This window comes from Amia ocellicauda, unplaced genomic scaffold (genome assembly GCF_036373705.1).
Source record: "Amia ocellicauda isolate fAmiCal2 unplaced genomic scaffold, fAmiCal2.hap1 HAP1_SCAFFOLD_36, whole genome shotgun sequence".
Taxonomy (NCBI): domain Eukaryota; kingdom Metazoa; phylum Chordata; class Actinopteri; order Amiiformes; family Amiidae; genus Amia; species Amia ocellicauda.
This window is the reverse complement of record NW_027102931.1, coordinates 993218-1010407: the sequence shown is the minus strand read 5'-3', so window position 1 is coordinate 1010407 and position 17190 is coordinate 993218. Positions and strand designations below refer to the sequence as shown.

General features: G+C 39.4%; 1 non-coding gene across 1 annotated transcript; it reads left to right on the top strand.

Moving 5' to 3' along the window:
• Positions 1-5435: 5435 nt before the first annotated feature.
• LOC136733267 (U5 spliceosomal RNA) lies at positions 5436-5550 on the top strand. Its single transcript, XR_010810160.1, has one exon. It is a non-coding gene; the product is annotated as a U5 spliceosomal RNA (small nuclear RNA).
• The last annotated feature ends 11640 nt before the right edge of the window (positions 5551-17190 follow it).

Here is a 17190-nt window from a genome sequence, read left to right as displayed (position 1 = left end):
CCTTAGCTCATCAGCTTGGAACTGGTTTGCATCAAAGTGACAGTTTTGGGGAGGATGGCACCGAGAAGAGGCCAAATAGTTTGGAATTCTGCTATGAGATGTCTGGAGAAAGGGGCCTGTAGGTGATAAAAACTCTTTGAAGTGGATGAGAGCCGAAATCCCGACATAGAGCTACGAACCCGGGCCAACCGGCATTTCCAAAAGATGGCATGGATTGACATCAGTCATAAATCAAGCCCCCCTCCAATAGGACACTGGGGGCTGAAACCGAAATCCAATCTCAAGAACTCAGGGACCAATCACCTACTGATCTGACAGACTTTAAGGAACAGCGGACAGTCTTTCTCTCTCTCTTTCTCTCACCTGAACCAGAAACTCGCTGCCACAGCTCAACCTGTAGCTCTGTTGCCAGAACCGGAATCAGAAACCAACCAAGTCTTAGCCGGCAACAGAAGAGTTAAACTGGGAGAAGGAGATTGAGCGAAGAATTATTTTAAAGGACTTTATTAAATAAATAACTTTACAGACCCACCTGATCAGTGGAGTTTTACAGCTGGACAATTGACTAAGTCGACTGAATACGAAAGTGTCAGTCACTTAAATAGCTATTTGAGTCTTAAGAAACTTGACCCTTGGAACAAACAGGGCCCTGCTTTCCTCAAAGACTTTGTCTTCAAGTAACTACGGTGGAACCCTGCTTACAAAGAAGATTTTGTGCACAACCTTGGAGCCTTCAAACCAATGGAAAATCTGTTTGGAAAAGACTCTACATTCGCGAAACCCCAACTTCCAGGTGCATCGACTGAGTGGAAGTTCTTGGACAAAGCCGAACCGGACTGCCTTTGTTCCAAACCACACGGACCTCGTGCCGTGTGCTGTTATCTGAGCCCGAAGCCAGAGAGGCCTCTCTGCGACGAAGTTCACATAAGTTTAACAGTTTGGAGTTTGTGATTCATGACATTTGAGAAATCAATTAGAAATGTTAATCTGTGATTCATAACTCTAGAATGTGTAATATCATTTAGTTTTCTTAAATATAAATGTGAGTTGCATTAAACTGTTTTGTTGATAATTTTAGAAATAAAATCTGTCAACGCCGAGAAATATCTTCTCATTCCTGTTTAACTGTTTAGTCTGAAATTGACACAAGTTAATAGACATTAGATTATTGGTGGCCCTGCCTATCCTTAATCATTGAATAATAATCAGTTAAGGGAAATTGTGGTAACAAATAGGATCTTTCTCGGCACCTAAACGTAAATGAGACTGATATATATATAACGAGAAGTTACCTGACATAAATACTAACCTGCGTAGTTATTTAATGTCTTACTAATAATACTAACGAGAGACTCACCTTCGTCTTACTAACCGGTATTGTAGTCAATGTGTTTATAACCTTTTTTGTTTAACGATTTGTTAAACGGAATGTACGTGCTCTGTGATGTCATAGCAGTAAGCTGAGAGAGGCTCGTCATGTCATCGCTGAGCTGGCTGGCTGGCTCTCTGTGTGTGTGTGTGTGTGTGTGTGTGTGTCTCTCTGTCTGTCTGTCTGTCTGTCTCTCTCTCTCTCTCTTACTCTCTCTCTCTCCCTCTCAATTCAATTCATTTGTATTGTCAAAGCAATTGGACATGCATACATACATACATACATATATATGGAAAATAAACAATATGTGTACATCTCTTTCTGCATTAGTGGTGCCCTCACAGATGTGCAAGTTACATGACAGACAGACAGACAGACACTCACACACACTTTCACACACACACACACACACACACTTTCACAGACAGACAGACAGACAGACACACACACACACACACACACACACTTGTATACCTGACACGTATAGAAGACTGGATAGGGAGATATAAATAGCAATGGGGAGACTCTTGTACTTGGTGTGGCTCTATCCATATAGTGGGGCCAGCAGCCACTTAGCAGGTGCAGAAATAGAAGCTCAGCCTGGGGAGACTGGATTTAGCATTTCCTCTCCATTTTGATAACTATCCATAATCATTTCTGCAAAATACTTCTATGATACCTATGTATGTTTTTTACTTGTACTATATTATACTATCAAGTATCAGTGTACACATACAATGTGACCTGTTACATTAATACAGAGGCCACGGAAGGCCAGATCACTAATAGCCACTGTCCCCTGATATTACACTTTTTTACAATCACTTTGGCACTCATTTCAGAACCTTGATGTCATTTTTCAAAACTCTAGACACCCGATGATCAAAATGCACATTTTTCAAAACTCTAACACTTTTTTACAATTGATTGGATACAATACACATCAACCTCAGATCATTTGTTCATTGAACTAAAATGACACAACTTAACATCAAAGTATTACCATTTCAAAATGCAATTCACACATTACATCTGAGATCACTGTCTATTCATTTCATTACAAAGATCTAACTATCAATTGATACAGCTGCTCAAAATGATAAGTGACTGTTGCATTACTCTTAATGCATAATTTTATGGAAACTGACAAACAATATTCCATGTTTCGATCATGAAAGTTTCAGGATAATGAGATCCATTGACATCAATAAACGAGGAGCATGAACCAGTTGGACTACATTATCTATGGATGTAATATTTCATCATCATTCATCATCATGTAGCACTTTTCCACACCATGTTTGCAGTGTGGAAGGAAAGTTAGAATTTTTTTCTCTAATACCTGTTTTTCTCTCTTGTATACTTAAGAAAGATAAGGTCAAGCTAGAAGGTCAGGCCAGAAGGTAGTTTGATTTCTGTTTGTTATTTACGATGAGAATCTTGGAGACAATGTCAAACAGTATGATTGAAGTGCCTGCTCCCTAATCCATGTGTTGATCTATGAACTCTGTCCTATAATGATATAAATTCTGCTTAGCTAACTTTTAAGATAACATAGTAATGACTTTCTGATTATAACCAGCTCTTTGATTTTTGTGTATAAAAGCTCTGACTGTTAAAATGAAGGCAGAGCGACTTTGGGATCTACTTGAGTCACTGTTCCTCTCCACGCTGCGTGTATTAAAGGCATTGCAACTAACGCTCCAACCTGGTTGAAGATGATTGTTCTTCCACATCAGATTTGACATTACTGTATGTATGCAGGCCCTTGTAATTGCTTTTCCAATACTGCCAACTGGTTATTGATGATTGATTTCACATTGTGGTACGAGTATCGAGTGAAATGAGTGCTATCCACCCCAGCAACACAGTGATAACATGGAGCCGGCAAGTCATCCAGGTCACAATAGAGGTCAAGCAGTGGGAGGAGGAAGACGTGGTGGTCAAAGGAATGGAAGGGGACATGCACCCCTTCTGAGAGGTGGTCGTGGGCCTCGTCATAGAGGAGGGCTTAGGCCTCACCAGAGAGGCAGCCATGGGCCTCATTTGAGAGGTGTTGGGGGAACGTGGTAGAGGACAAGGCCACGGACCAGACAGCGGCAGCAACAGCAAATAGTGTCCAGTGAAATCCGAGAAATAGTTGTAGAGCATGTTGTAAATCATGGCATGACCATGACTGAGGCAGCTACAATGATTCAATCAAACCTCAGAATCAACTCAGGATCAACTGTGGCCTCAATCATCAGAAATGTCCGTACTGAGAAGCGTCAAGTCTTCAGCATGCACTAAACATTAGGCTACTCTCAATTGTCAAATGACTGTATACTGCATACCAATGTGTAGCACAGAGTATAGTGTGCCTTTTGAAAGAAATGCAGACAGAGTGAAGCAGCTGATGACTGAGTATGTTCAGGTATGTTCAGTTTCAAGATGCCTCTTGTGAAAAATGGTTGTGAGAACCTGAACCTGAACACAGGGCTGATGGAAATTCAGAAGTACAGTAATCAATCCTTTGTTTTACACTAAGCCAGGTGAGGAACACTGCAGTTGACATTTTACTGTAGTTTTGTTCTTTTTTGTAGCTAATTATTGTTGCATGGCTTCAAAGAAACCTATGGTGTGATTTGATTGTATTGCATCAATACATTTCAGATTTTGTTCAATGATTCCACTGTGTCTGTAGTATTCTCTCTACTAGTCCTTTTACAGTGATGTATTTATGTGTAGTACCATAATGAAACATGTATCACATATTTTGTACTACAATATTTAATGATTGTACGAACAACTACACAGTGAAACTATCGGTATCTTCTGTGTGGGTGATCTAAATAAATGTTACTATGGTATTTCATGATAAATGAATTATTTGAACCAACAAGTCTGCAAGTGCAAGGTTTCTTTAAAGATATGAATGCACAATGCAATGTTTTGAACATTGGACAGCCTGTGTTACAAGTGATGACCGTTTTGAGTTTTGTGTCTAGAGTTTTGAAAAATGACATCAAGGTTCTGAAATTAGTGACAAAGTGATTGTAAAAAACTGTATATTCATCCTATTTAATGTGCTCTTTTAAAATGTACTTTTCTTTTTTATGTTGCCATTTTTGTTCTACCAATGTTTCAGTTGTTAGCCAAAGATTGACAGAGTACATCTCATACACACAGGCCAGACAGCAAGGATTTCTTTTTGAAATTCAATTACAAATGCTGCATGAACTCATCAATACGATTAGAGCTCCTGAAAGCAATATAACTAACTCACTCTACAGCATCTCATTAGCAGTGAAAAGAAACCAAGAAAGTTGGGACAGTCGACTGTTTACCACTATGTAACATCACCTTTTCTTTTAATAACACTTATTAAGCACTTGGGCACTGAAGACACCACTTGGTTAAGTTTAGCAAGTGGGATTTCCCCCCATTCATCCATTATGCATTTCCTCAGCTGCGCAACTGCACAGGGCCTTCGTTGTCTTAATTTGCACTTCATAGTGCGCCACACATTCTCAATTCGGAGACAGGTCAGGACTGCAGGCAGGCCATGCTAGCACCCGCACTCTCTGCCTACGCAACCATGCGCTTGTAATCTGGGCAGAATGTGGTTTGGCGTTATCCTGCTGAAAAATGCAGGGATGTCCCTGGAAAAGACGATGTCTGGATGGCAGCATATGTTGCTCCAAAATGTGTACATCTCTTTCTGCAAAAATGGTGCCCTCACAGATGTGCGAGTTACATGACAGACAGACACTCATACACACTGTCACACCCACACACACACACACACTTTCACAGACAGACACACGCACACACACTCACTTTCACACAGAGACAGACACACAAACACAGAGACAGACACACACACACTCACTTTCACACAGAGACACACAAACACATACACTTTCACACAGACACACACACACATACATACATACATACATATATAAGGAAAAGAAACAATACATTTAAAAATCACAAAAAGATGTAATAAAGTACAGAAAATCTAAATGTAATAAAATGTGATCTTTAATACACACAAATATGTATGGCTGGTCGGATGCGTCTTGGACTCGGGTTCCTCTTCATTACGTATAATGCTTTTGCCTTTTGCTATAGCTTTCCGTGGAGGGGATCGTGGGTGAGTTTGTACCATTCTTGGGAGGCTCTGCCTTGTTGGGGCGGAGCTGTGATCCAGGTGAACAGCAGATCGGACATAGGTGGGCATGTGGGCGGAGGAGGAAGGCCGGTCAAGCAAATAAGCTTGCTAAGGTACGCAGCAGCAGCAAGCAGCCCCACCATCCAGTCAGCCAGCCAGTCTGGCTGGCAGTGACTGAGTGGTTGACAGACGGCAAGCAACGGAATGTACGTGCTCTGTGATGTCATAGGAGTCACCTGAGAGAGATGTTTGTGATGTCATCGCTGAGCTGGCTGGCTCTGTGTGTCTTGCTGGCTGTGTGTGTGTGTGTGAGAGAGAGAGAGACTTTTTGACTTTTATCAGACTTCATTGCCTGTTTGCAACACGCAATAATTCATACAAAAGAAAATAAATAAATAAATAAAAAATAGTGTTCCCCTTTGTTTGTCTCCCCCCAACAAGCATTAACTCCGCCACTGATCTGTACACTTTTAAAGAAAGCAACCCAATACACACACACAACAAAACAACCATCAAATACTAAACCCTATAAATGAATTACATAATAAAAACCAACTCCCCGTCATACAATTCACAAAGGGCATCATTAATACACCAGACCTGTTCAAAACTCTCCAAATCATTCATCAGCCTGTAATAGTTAAACTCTAGTCTGACTCTGCACTTGACCAGCATGGCAAACACTCTCACTGCATCCTCACTGCCCTCCCCACACACTCTGTTCTTCCTAGTCTTATAGACGGCCATTTTAGCCTGGCCCAGCAAGAAGTTTACCAGCTGGTCCACATGTTTGGTCTTTCTGGTGTATCGCGCCCCTAAAATAAAAACCTTTGTGTTAAAAATCAGGTTAAGATCAGTAAAAAGACGAGTTAAAAGACTAAAAATGGGTGACAACCGAGAGCAAGTGCTGAAACAGTGAAACACGGTCTCTCTCTGAGCACAGAATGGGCAGGCGTCGGACACAGCAGGGTTAAGAACAGTAATAAAAGAATTGACAGCAATAATGGTGTGTAACACCCTCCACTGCAGATTGCCAGCTCTCTTATTGAGGGGGGCTTGTACAGGCTTCTCCAGGCGGGCGCAGTGTCTTCCCCCAGCCCCAGCCTGTAAAGTAATTTTAGGAATCACAAAGAAACAGTTGAAAGTGCTAAATAAGTATTTTGATGCACCATATTAATTTAGGAAATTTACATGTTGTTTTTCATCAGCTTCTGTATCTGATGGCTCCACATCACTGGCTGGATTGACAGCAACGACACTCTAAAAAAAGAAGTGTTAAGTTTGAGCATTCAGGACTTGTTTTGAAGATCCTGAATATCACTGGTCCACAATTTATCTGTGAAACTATGGGTTAATCTCCATATACAAAATACTTTTCACACACACTTTAAATTTACAACTAAATTTACATGTTGATGTCTTTCGTCAGCTTCTGTATTTGATGGCTCAATATAACTGGTTGCATTAACAGCAACGGCACACTACAAGAAAATAACATTATATTTAAACATTCAGGACTGGTTTAGCATCACCTCGAATATCCCTAGCCCTTGAGGTCGATTGTTATTGTGGTCTTCAAGACCAGTGCTTCTCAACCTTAGTCCTGGAGGAGGCCCACTGTCTGCTGATTTTCATTACAACAACATTGTAGGTTATATCAGTGACTGTGGTCCTAAAGTACCCCTATGCCTGCTGTTTTTTTTCCAGTTGAGCTCTTAATTACCTAATTGGCTTAACTGAAGCCATTTAACCCTTTTCCCAGGTCTTTGGTTGTTGATGAGTTACAAAGAGCTGGATTGTGGCCCGCCATGACTGGAAGTGAAGAACACTCACTCTAGGCCTTTAACTTAATGTTCATATGTAGGGGCCTATCCATCTGATTTGTTTTTGCACATTTATTAACAGAAAAATTGATGGTACGTGAAATCATCTGAGCTGAAAAATATAATGTTCCACCAATAATAAAATAAATGTATTAATTAAAATTATAGAGATAATAGAATGTTCACAGATTATTAGTTCAGAAAACAAAATATTTTTTTATATCTTAAATAGAATTAACACTCAAATCAGTTGTAGGGTAAACAAGGTCTATTTTTTGGATTGATTTTATAATTATACATGTATGGCTGCATGAAGCTTACCTGAGAATCTGATATTTTAGTAACTTTGTTGCTTCTTGTTGGGTAGTCCACATTTGCCGCCGTTCTTTTTCTGTAAATGTAAATCAAAAGGCAATAATTACATACTGTAATTAAAATACAAAAAGTATAAACATTGTATTATTATTTTTGTATCCTGTTTCTCCATCTCGATGCTGTTCTTTTTGGAATTGCATATCTAGGTTTACTTAAATACTGTTTATAAGATTGTAAACTCATCATCCAAATTTCTTCATTTGCCAAACTTTATGTAGTGCGCTTGCAGTTTCAGAAGAAGAAAAAAAACTGTAACAGATGGGATATGTAGTACTTTATACTCGAGTGGTCTATGCGATTACACCCTGTTGGTGTTATTAAGAACGCCAAGTACCAGAATGCAGAGCGGGACTGTTTTTTGTGCCGTGACTTGTCGGGGGAAAAAGGCGCAGAAAAAACGGACGAGAAGGTGAAGGTAGTATGGCGGTGATGCACGCGTTGGTGAAGTGGGAAAGCGGGGTCGACAAAGACTCTTACAGCGTGATTCCCACTGCTTGCTTTCGCAATTTTGATTTATTCAGCATTGCTGATGATGACGAAGAGACGACTCGAAACTTCAGAGCAGAGTGGAGAGACACGAACAAACCTCCAAAAGGTGGATGGCCTGTCCATGAAGCGCAGATCATTATGACTGGTAACAATGTTTATTTAAAAAAAAAAAATATTAAAGTCTTTACATGCTATTTGATATATACAATCACAGTATATTTGAAATGAATGTTTAAGTTATTAATGTGTTGTACTTCTAACATACTCTTATAACATGGTAGGTGGTGGTGAGGGCGCTAAAAACTCGTCATACTTGACTGGCATTTGTAAGAACGATTTATTGTGTGTTGTGCTTTACAATAAAATCCCCCAAATCACAAAATAAATTAAACCAGATATAATTTAACTTCAGTTTTGATTCAGTGTTGGCTGTTCATCTTAATTTGTGTGGTCAAAGCACAGTATTTTTATGACAAATAAATATAATCCCCAAATATCTGTGGACATAATGCAGGGTTTTATTTATTTTATTTTTATTTTAGGAAAAGAAGGCGAACTAAGAAGAAAACTTAATGACCTAACAAAAATGCCCTGTCCTAAAATGAAGAGAGTACCTAAACCAAACAAAAAACTTCAAATTTCAGATGATAGTGACCTTGATGAACCACAGTTACCGGTGAGATAATTACTGCAAATATTAAATAAATGTATTGCAGGATTGTTTTTTTTTAATCATATTCATATATATATATATATATATATATATATTCATTTTAAACTCTTTTCCTCTCTGAATACAGCACAAAATAAGAAAGAAAACCGATGGAGCTTCAAGAATTAGATCCCGTCATATTCTACAGACATTTAAAGAGTCCAGTGAAGTTGAGCTACAGCAAAACGTTAAGCAGCTCGAAAAGGAAAACACAAGACTTAAAAATGAAAACCAATGTCTTCGAAACCGTATGATTGATGGTAAGTTTTTTTATTTATAGCAAATAATTCCTTACCTTGATAAATGTTATTCTTCAGTAATTTAGATTCCAGAGTAATGTATTATAGTTGATCATACTGAAGTAATCTAGAACCACAATACAGACTCTTAATGTGCACTGTCTAATAGTTTAATAATACTGATTATTAAATAAAGTTTTTCAACATAACTTCATAATCCTACATTAATGACTATATGCATTACATTAGACCTGGTAATTCTTGTATTTTATCTTTTTTATTTTTTTCGTAGCTAATGTTAATGACCCACAAAAAGGTCAGTTTGCCAATAACATAGAGCAAGTCTCTCAAGTATAATTGCAGGCATTGATGGTTTTGTTTTCACTTTGTATTAAATATATTACTAGAAATGATTATCATTTAATACTAAGGTTTTTTTCTCCAGAGATTCCAGACCTTTTGGACAATCTGAAAAAAATTGTAACAAAAGCCACATTTATCAGCAATGAAGACAAAAGTGTGTCACCATCAAGTGGTTCTGACAGCCCCACAGCAAATTGTTCTGAATCTGACAAAGAATCACCAAAACAGGTATAACACTCTTGGTCTACAATATTACAAAGACAAGGTAAAAATATATATATTGAAAACAAATATTGGTTGTAAACAATCTAATGATGCTACATTATCAGTTATATTCATAGTTAAAGTTGATAATAAGAATGTAATTGAATTATGGGTGACACAGATTCACTGACTTTATTATGTCTGTAAATTAATAAACTTAGAATTGAGACATACTGTGGTCTTTAATAACACATTTCTGTAACAAAATCACAGCCTTACTGATAATGTATTCCACTTAACATAATATAAGAATAGTTTGGGGATAAACTTGTTTTTTATTTACCATTGTCTTTTAGGTGGAAATATTCCCAGGCACTGGAGTTTACATTGACAAACTGTCCTGGATCCTTGCAGAGAGGTGCAGCACGAATACGTCATATGCAAGAACCCTAACGGTTGCTGTCTTTGACTTTCCAACATTACTAAAGAGCAATCTTCGTGGTGGTGGCAGCAAGAGAGATCCAACTTCGGAGACATTAAGATCCTCATTGATGTTATTGAGGATCATATACAGCTGCCTTCGGAAGGACACGACGTGTTTCAGTTGCGGGGCTTTGCAGCCCAGCGGGACCCTCTTAATGCCGGACATCAGCTGCCCGAGCCGGTGCGGATGAACGGAGGGACGTTAGACAGCGTTACCTTCCGGGCAGGAGCAGCGAGCGGCAACACCGGGGTGAAAGTGTCGTCTAACACTGTGCCATTAGCCACTAGCTGATTGAGCAGATCAGTTGTTTTTAAGAAGATAACAATGGCAGCAGACTTGATATTTTCACACCCTGCTACCTCCCCAACCGCTAACACACACTGCTCTAGGGGGCAGAACTGCACCGGAGCGATCTTGACTCCATGGCGTCGGGTCAGTTTTTCAAAAGACGCATTCAGGGGGTCCGACCCCCCGACCCGGGAAGAACTACCGGTACTCCCCCCTCCCCTCCCCTGTTCCCCCACAATAAGAAAAGCACTGAAAACAGAAGACAAAATAAACAAACTGAAAAAAGTAAAGCAACAAAAAAACGCAGCCAAAGGACAGAGCTCTCAGCAGCACTCCCGCTCACTGCAGACCCCTCCCACACACTCCCAGCTGAGAGAGAGAGAGAGAGAGAGAGAGAGAGAGTTAGTGTCTGTCTGTCTCTCTCTCTCTGTAGATGCATCATAGGGAACATATGTAACAATCTCTCTTTTTGTTTACCAAAAATGAGAATGAACGTATTTCAAGTGGGTGTTGCCTTGGTTGGAAACGTTTTAAGATTATTTATGAAGTGTAAAGTGGATTTGTCTCAGTTCTCCGTAGTTTTCAATGTATGTGCCATTCAGTAGCGTTCATGTTACAGATGTGCCCTATGCAGTGGTAGGGTCAATAAAATGTCAGTAAAACTTTATTTTAGCAATTATGGAGGGGAAGAACTGCAAATAGCGGGTCCCCACTAATTATCTAACTTACCAACAACGTTTCAAATTAGGTCTTGCGAAGCTGCCAAATAATGCTGTATAATCGTATGTGTCTTCATACACCGGCTGCTATAGTCTGATAGCTTTGATTATATATACATATTTTCTCGTGAACCACAAATGCTATTTGCTTGATTTTTACAGAGTATGTTATAAATACCATTGTTATGAAGCCTGACAAATTGTATGCTGTAATTATGAATATTTTCAAATCATTTGTTTGTTTTTCCTAACATGTTACAAATGTTCCCTATGTGAAAGATGCATTATATCTTAATAACGTCTAAACAATTAAAGATATACAGATTTTTATTTTTGGTAAAGTTATAACACATTGCTATTAACTATGTGTGTCAGTAAAAGTTTAAAAAATCCTAATAATTTTTTATTGATCCTGCAAAATAGGTGTTTAGGGAACATTTGTAACATTAGGGTTACGATTTGCCATAGACGCGGAATGAGTTTGATTGTGATGTTAAATGGGGTTTAAAGACGCAGTCGCCTCGGTGCTGATTACTATTGCTGTGTTTCTCCACTTCTACTCCATGCTTGGGAACGCCCACATCCAGTGACGTCAAAACCGGTGGAAAAGCGGGCCGGTTCAAAAAAGATCAGCTGGATCCCAGGCCGAGCAGCAGCTCCGGCTCCAGCAATGGCACCATGTCGCTGGAAAAGCGCTAAGTGAGCTCACAGTGAGCTCAGTGTAATGTCTGCTCTGGTGAGCTCACAGTGTGACCTAGTCGTGAGTTCACGTCTTCACTGGGTAGTCCATGACAACTTAATTGACTCAATTCTTGGGCTTAATTGGTCAAAATGACCATTGGTTGAAGGTACTCAGGGACTGATGTGTAGAGAGACTTATTAAACCTGCAGGATTGTGGTTTTCCCAGAACAGAATTAACCAGTGTAGCGTTATGTTGGTGTATTCTGATAAGAGCATTTTAGCTCTGAGCTGAAGCACTGATCTAAAGAAGACCTCTCCCCCCCAAATTTATCAGATTTCCTTAACTCATCAGCATGTGAACTGGTTTACATCAAAGTGACAGTCTTGGGAGGATGGCACCGAGAATGGGCCAAATAGCTTGGAATCCCTGCTGTGAGATGTCTGGGGAAGGGGGCCTGTAGGAAATAAAAACTCTTTGAAATGGACGAGAGCCGAAATCCCGACACAGAGCTACGAACCCGTGCCAACCGGCATTTCCAAAAGATGGCATGGATTGACATCAGTCATAAATCAAGCCCCCCTCCAATAGGACACTGGGGGCTGAAGCCGAAATCCAATCTCACAAACTAAAGAACCAATCACCTATTGATCTGACAGGCGTATAAAGGGTAACGCACGGCATCTCTCTCTCTCTCTCACCTAAACCAGTAACTCGCTGCCACAGCTCAACTTGTATCTCTGTTGCCAGAACCGGAACCAGAAACCAACTAAGTCTTTACCAGCAACAGAAGGGTTAAACTGGGAGAAGGAGATTGAGCCGTACGAAGAATTCTTTTAAAGGACTTTATTAAATAAAGAACTTTACAGACTGCGCTGCCCGCCTGTGCCCAGCCATCCAGCTGGACAATTGACTAAGTCGACTGAATACGAAAGTCATTTAAATAGCTATTTGAGTCTTAAGAAACTTGACCCTTGGAACGAACAGGGCCCTGCTTTCCTCAAAGACTTTGTCTTCAAGTAACTACGGTGGAACCCTGCTTACAAAGAAGATTTTGTGCACAACCTTGGAGCCTTCAAACCAGTGGAAAATCTGTTTGGAAAAGACTCTACATTCGCGAAACCCCAACTTCCAGGTGCATCGACTGAGTGGAAGTTCTTGGACAAAGCCGAACCGGACTGCCTTTGTTCCAAACCACACGGACCTCGTGCCGTGTGCTGTTATCTGAGCCCGAAGCCAGAGAGGCCTCTCTGTGACGAAGTTCACATAAGTTTAACAGTTTGGAGTTTGTGATTCATGACATTTGAGAAATCAATTAGAAATGTTAATCTGTGATTCATAACTCTAGAATGTGTTATATCATTTAGTTTTCTTAAATATAAATGTGTGTTGCATTCAACTGTTTTGTTGATAATTTTAGAAATAAAATCTGTCAACGCCGAGAAATATCTTCTCATTCCTGTTTAACTGTTTAGTCTGAAATTGACACAAGTTAATAGACACCAGATTATAGGTGGCCCTGCCTATCCTTAATCATTGAATAATAATCAGTTAAGGGAAATTGTGGTAACAAGTAATGATAGGATCTTTCTCTCCACCTAAACGTTAATGAGACTGATATATATATAACGAGAAGTTACCTGACATAAATACTAACCTGCATAGTTATTGAATGTCTGACTAACAATACTAATGAGAGACTCACCTTCGTCTTACTAACCGGTATTGTAGTCAATGTGTTTATAACCTTTTTTGTTTAATGATTTGTGTGTTATCATATGCGATCCCATGGTCTTTGATTTGGTCACGGAAGTGATTTGTCTTTGATTTGTTGATCTAGAGTTGAATTTTAATTAGTTTTTCCCTTTTGTATAATTAGTGTAGTGCTACATTTAGTCTTTGTTTTTGAATAAATTTGACAATTTATATCTTTGGAATTGGTGTCTGCATCCAATTATTACAGAAAATGAGTTCTACAAGATTCCAGGATTCGTGATAAGGTGATACTATAAATTCACTTCTTTAATTGAATTTTATAAGTGTACCTTACGCTACACCTTTGACCACCACGTCTTCCTCCTCCCACTGCTTGACCTCTATTGTGACCTGGATCACCTGCCGGCTCCATGTTATCGCTGTGTTGTTGAGGTGGATAGCACGCATTTCACTCGATACTCGTACCACAATGTGAAATCAATCATCAATAACCAGTTGGCAGTATTGGAAAAGCAATTACAAGGGCCTGCATACATACAGTAATGTCAAATCTGATGTGGAAGAACAATTCCTTTATCCCTCTGTTCTCCACCAGGGTTATGCTGATCGCCTCGATTGGCAAGTTTGCAGTGTGAGGAGTGGATCCATGTCGTCGTTCCTAGGCACTTCACAGCTGTGTGGGTGGTCAGGAGCACCTGGTAGGGCCCTGTCCACCTGGGCTGTTGGGAGGACTTTCTCTTGTGTGCTTTGATATACACAGTCATCTTGCTGGAAGGGGTGGTAAACCTGCTGGGATGGTTCAGTCTGGGCGGCTTTCATCTGTGAATGGACAGCTTCGAAAGCACGTGTTAGTCCCATACAAAAAGACAACATAGCATCATCCATCAAGTGGATGTCCATTTCCCTTACAGACAATGGAGGAGTGATGGAGAGTCTCATAAGTCATCCCATAATAATCTCACACGGAGAAAGACCTGTATTTCTCAATTTGCTGACGATTTCATTGTCATTAGGACTATAGGAAGGGGATCTGGACGTTTGAGTCCTGTTTGTTTGCATATATTAGACAGCTTATTCTTTAATATCCCATTTTGTTTCTCCACTGCTCCAGCTGACTGAGCCTGATGGGGCAGTGAAAATGTTGTTTACCTCGCAGGGCTTTGCATAGTTCCTGCACTATTGTCCCAGTGAAGTGAGTGTTCCTATCACTGGAAATTTCCCTGGAATGCGAAATCTACATATAACATCCCTTAACTGTATTTTTGCTACTTTTACTACTTCAGCCTTCCTACGGGATAGGCTTCAACCCATTTAGAACACCTATATATTATTACAAGTATATATTCATATCCACAACATTTAAGCTTTTGAACACAATCTATTTGCATATTGCAGGATTATGAGCTTGACAAATGTGGCAAGTTCTACAATATTGCTAAGCTGTTACTATAAAACCTGGGGCAAACCAATTTAAAAGACTGATGCACACATCCCCCCTTTGCCCGTGTGGCCAACACCATGCGCCACATGGGCAAACCAGGGAAAGAGTGCCTGTGAGGCAACCAATGCATTAGCAAATGTTTGAGCTCTCTTATGGAAGGTGCAGTGGCCAGTTGCAATTTCCTGGAGCTTTTACAGTGCATCTCAAATTAAATTTCATCCAGCCCCAGGTCATAAAAGTCAAACCCTAGTTACGACATACATAACACATACATTTTGTTGCTTCAAAGAGAATACAAAAGTCAGCAAAACATTCTTTTTTACAAATTCAGTTTGTAAACTGTATTGTACATATATTTGTTGCGTTTTGATTTATAAACATTATACATTGTACAAATCTTAAGTGAAGGGCAATGGACTGATTCTGACTTCATGGCTGTCATTCTATTCATTTGAATAATGTGACATCTCCACTAATAGTACATTATAAATTAAACTATCAATAGAAGAATATGTGCTACTGCGGACGTCATCTGAGCAGTTTCACAATATATTGTAGATTCCTATAATCTGGAAAACCTTTAATTATAGTATTTTAACTTATTTCTCCACTGAGTCAAGCATCACTTCAGCGTAGTGGACCTCAGCATTGGTCTGTTCAAGTTGCTGTGAGGCTGTCTTTAAAGCCGCGCCCTCGGCCTACTGTGTCTCAACAAGAACACCAGCATCTTCTCCATATGGGTCAGACATCGGTTCCTTCAGGACACGATTCATAATATGCATATCTGCCATGTGGAATAAATCAGTCTGAAGACACAATGTGTGGTTCACACAACATCAGAGATCGTCCTTATAAAAGGCATCTCTATCACATTAGTTGACATTCGCACAATCTATAAGGTTTCTAGTAAAGGGACAATTCAAAATAATAATAATCTTGATTCCAATTTATCTCATTTATCAAATTATTTCAGTACAGCACTCAGCTGTCGTCAGCAGCATCATATCTCCTGTGTTTATTGAATCAGCTTTACTTCCTAGTGTAGATACTCTTTTTGTGTGGAGTTGTCAAAGTTTCAAAACAATGTGCTTATCTTTGTCCTTTTATCTAACTTAAATACCTGAGACCATTACAATAACTATTACAGCAGCTCCTTCAACACCATAGTTAATAGTAGTTGGGTAAATGATGGCAGTTATTAATCTTTGTTTCTCAATTCATTTTTTACCAATAAACCATAATTTGAAATTATTTCCATACTCCTATTATTCCTATTTTCATTATTATTAGTTTTATGCGGTTGTCATCTAGTATGTGACGTATTCGTCTGTATCAACATCAATATTATTATCATTATTAATACAAGCAGTGTAAATTACCATTCATTACACTCTTGCTCTGTTTGTAATAAGTTATGAACCCTTACACGTACTTACAGTCTCTGCCTTGTCTCTGACTTCTCTCTCTCTCTCTCTCTCTCTCTCTCTCTCTCTCTCTCTCTCTCTCTCTCTCTCTCTCATCTCAGGCTGCTTGTCTGCTCAGGCGAACAGGGGGAGCAGAGGAGCACATACGGCCCTTGCCCCCTGCCCCCCTCTTCCTAATTGATAGGGTATTTCTGTTTGTGAAAGGACTATTTCCAAACAGTTTTATAACTTGCCATGACTATGTTTCATTAAATTAGTTATGTTACACCTTTAGTTATACCTGTAGTAACTTCATTATTTTCCCTCATATTCCAGTCAATCACCATCAGAGTCTCTCGTGGCAGTACATTTGTCTCACACAGAGCAAACTCTCCTTTCTCAACCGCTTTCAATTTTGGATAACATCGCACTGCATCCCAACAGCTGTTCTTTCTCCTATTCCTAATTTCTTACAAGAAAATGCAAGTTATATTTGATCGATTTGTATTATTACTATTTATATACATTTCACTACATTATTGTAGTTAATGAATGTATTTAATCTTTGGAAAATAAGCCTTTTCATTGATCTCAATAATGATGTCCAGGTACTTCAGGAAAGCACATTTTCAAAAAATGTGTCCAGTCAATGATTTCCCCAACTAAGAACCTGCGTGGGCACTAAGACTGTCCTCCTGCGCGGCTCATGTCTTTATTGTGTCACTTCCT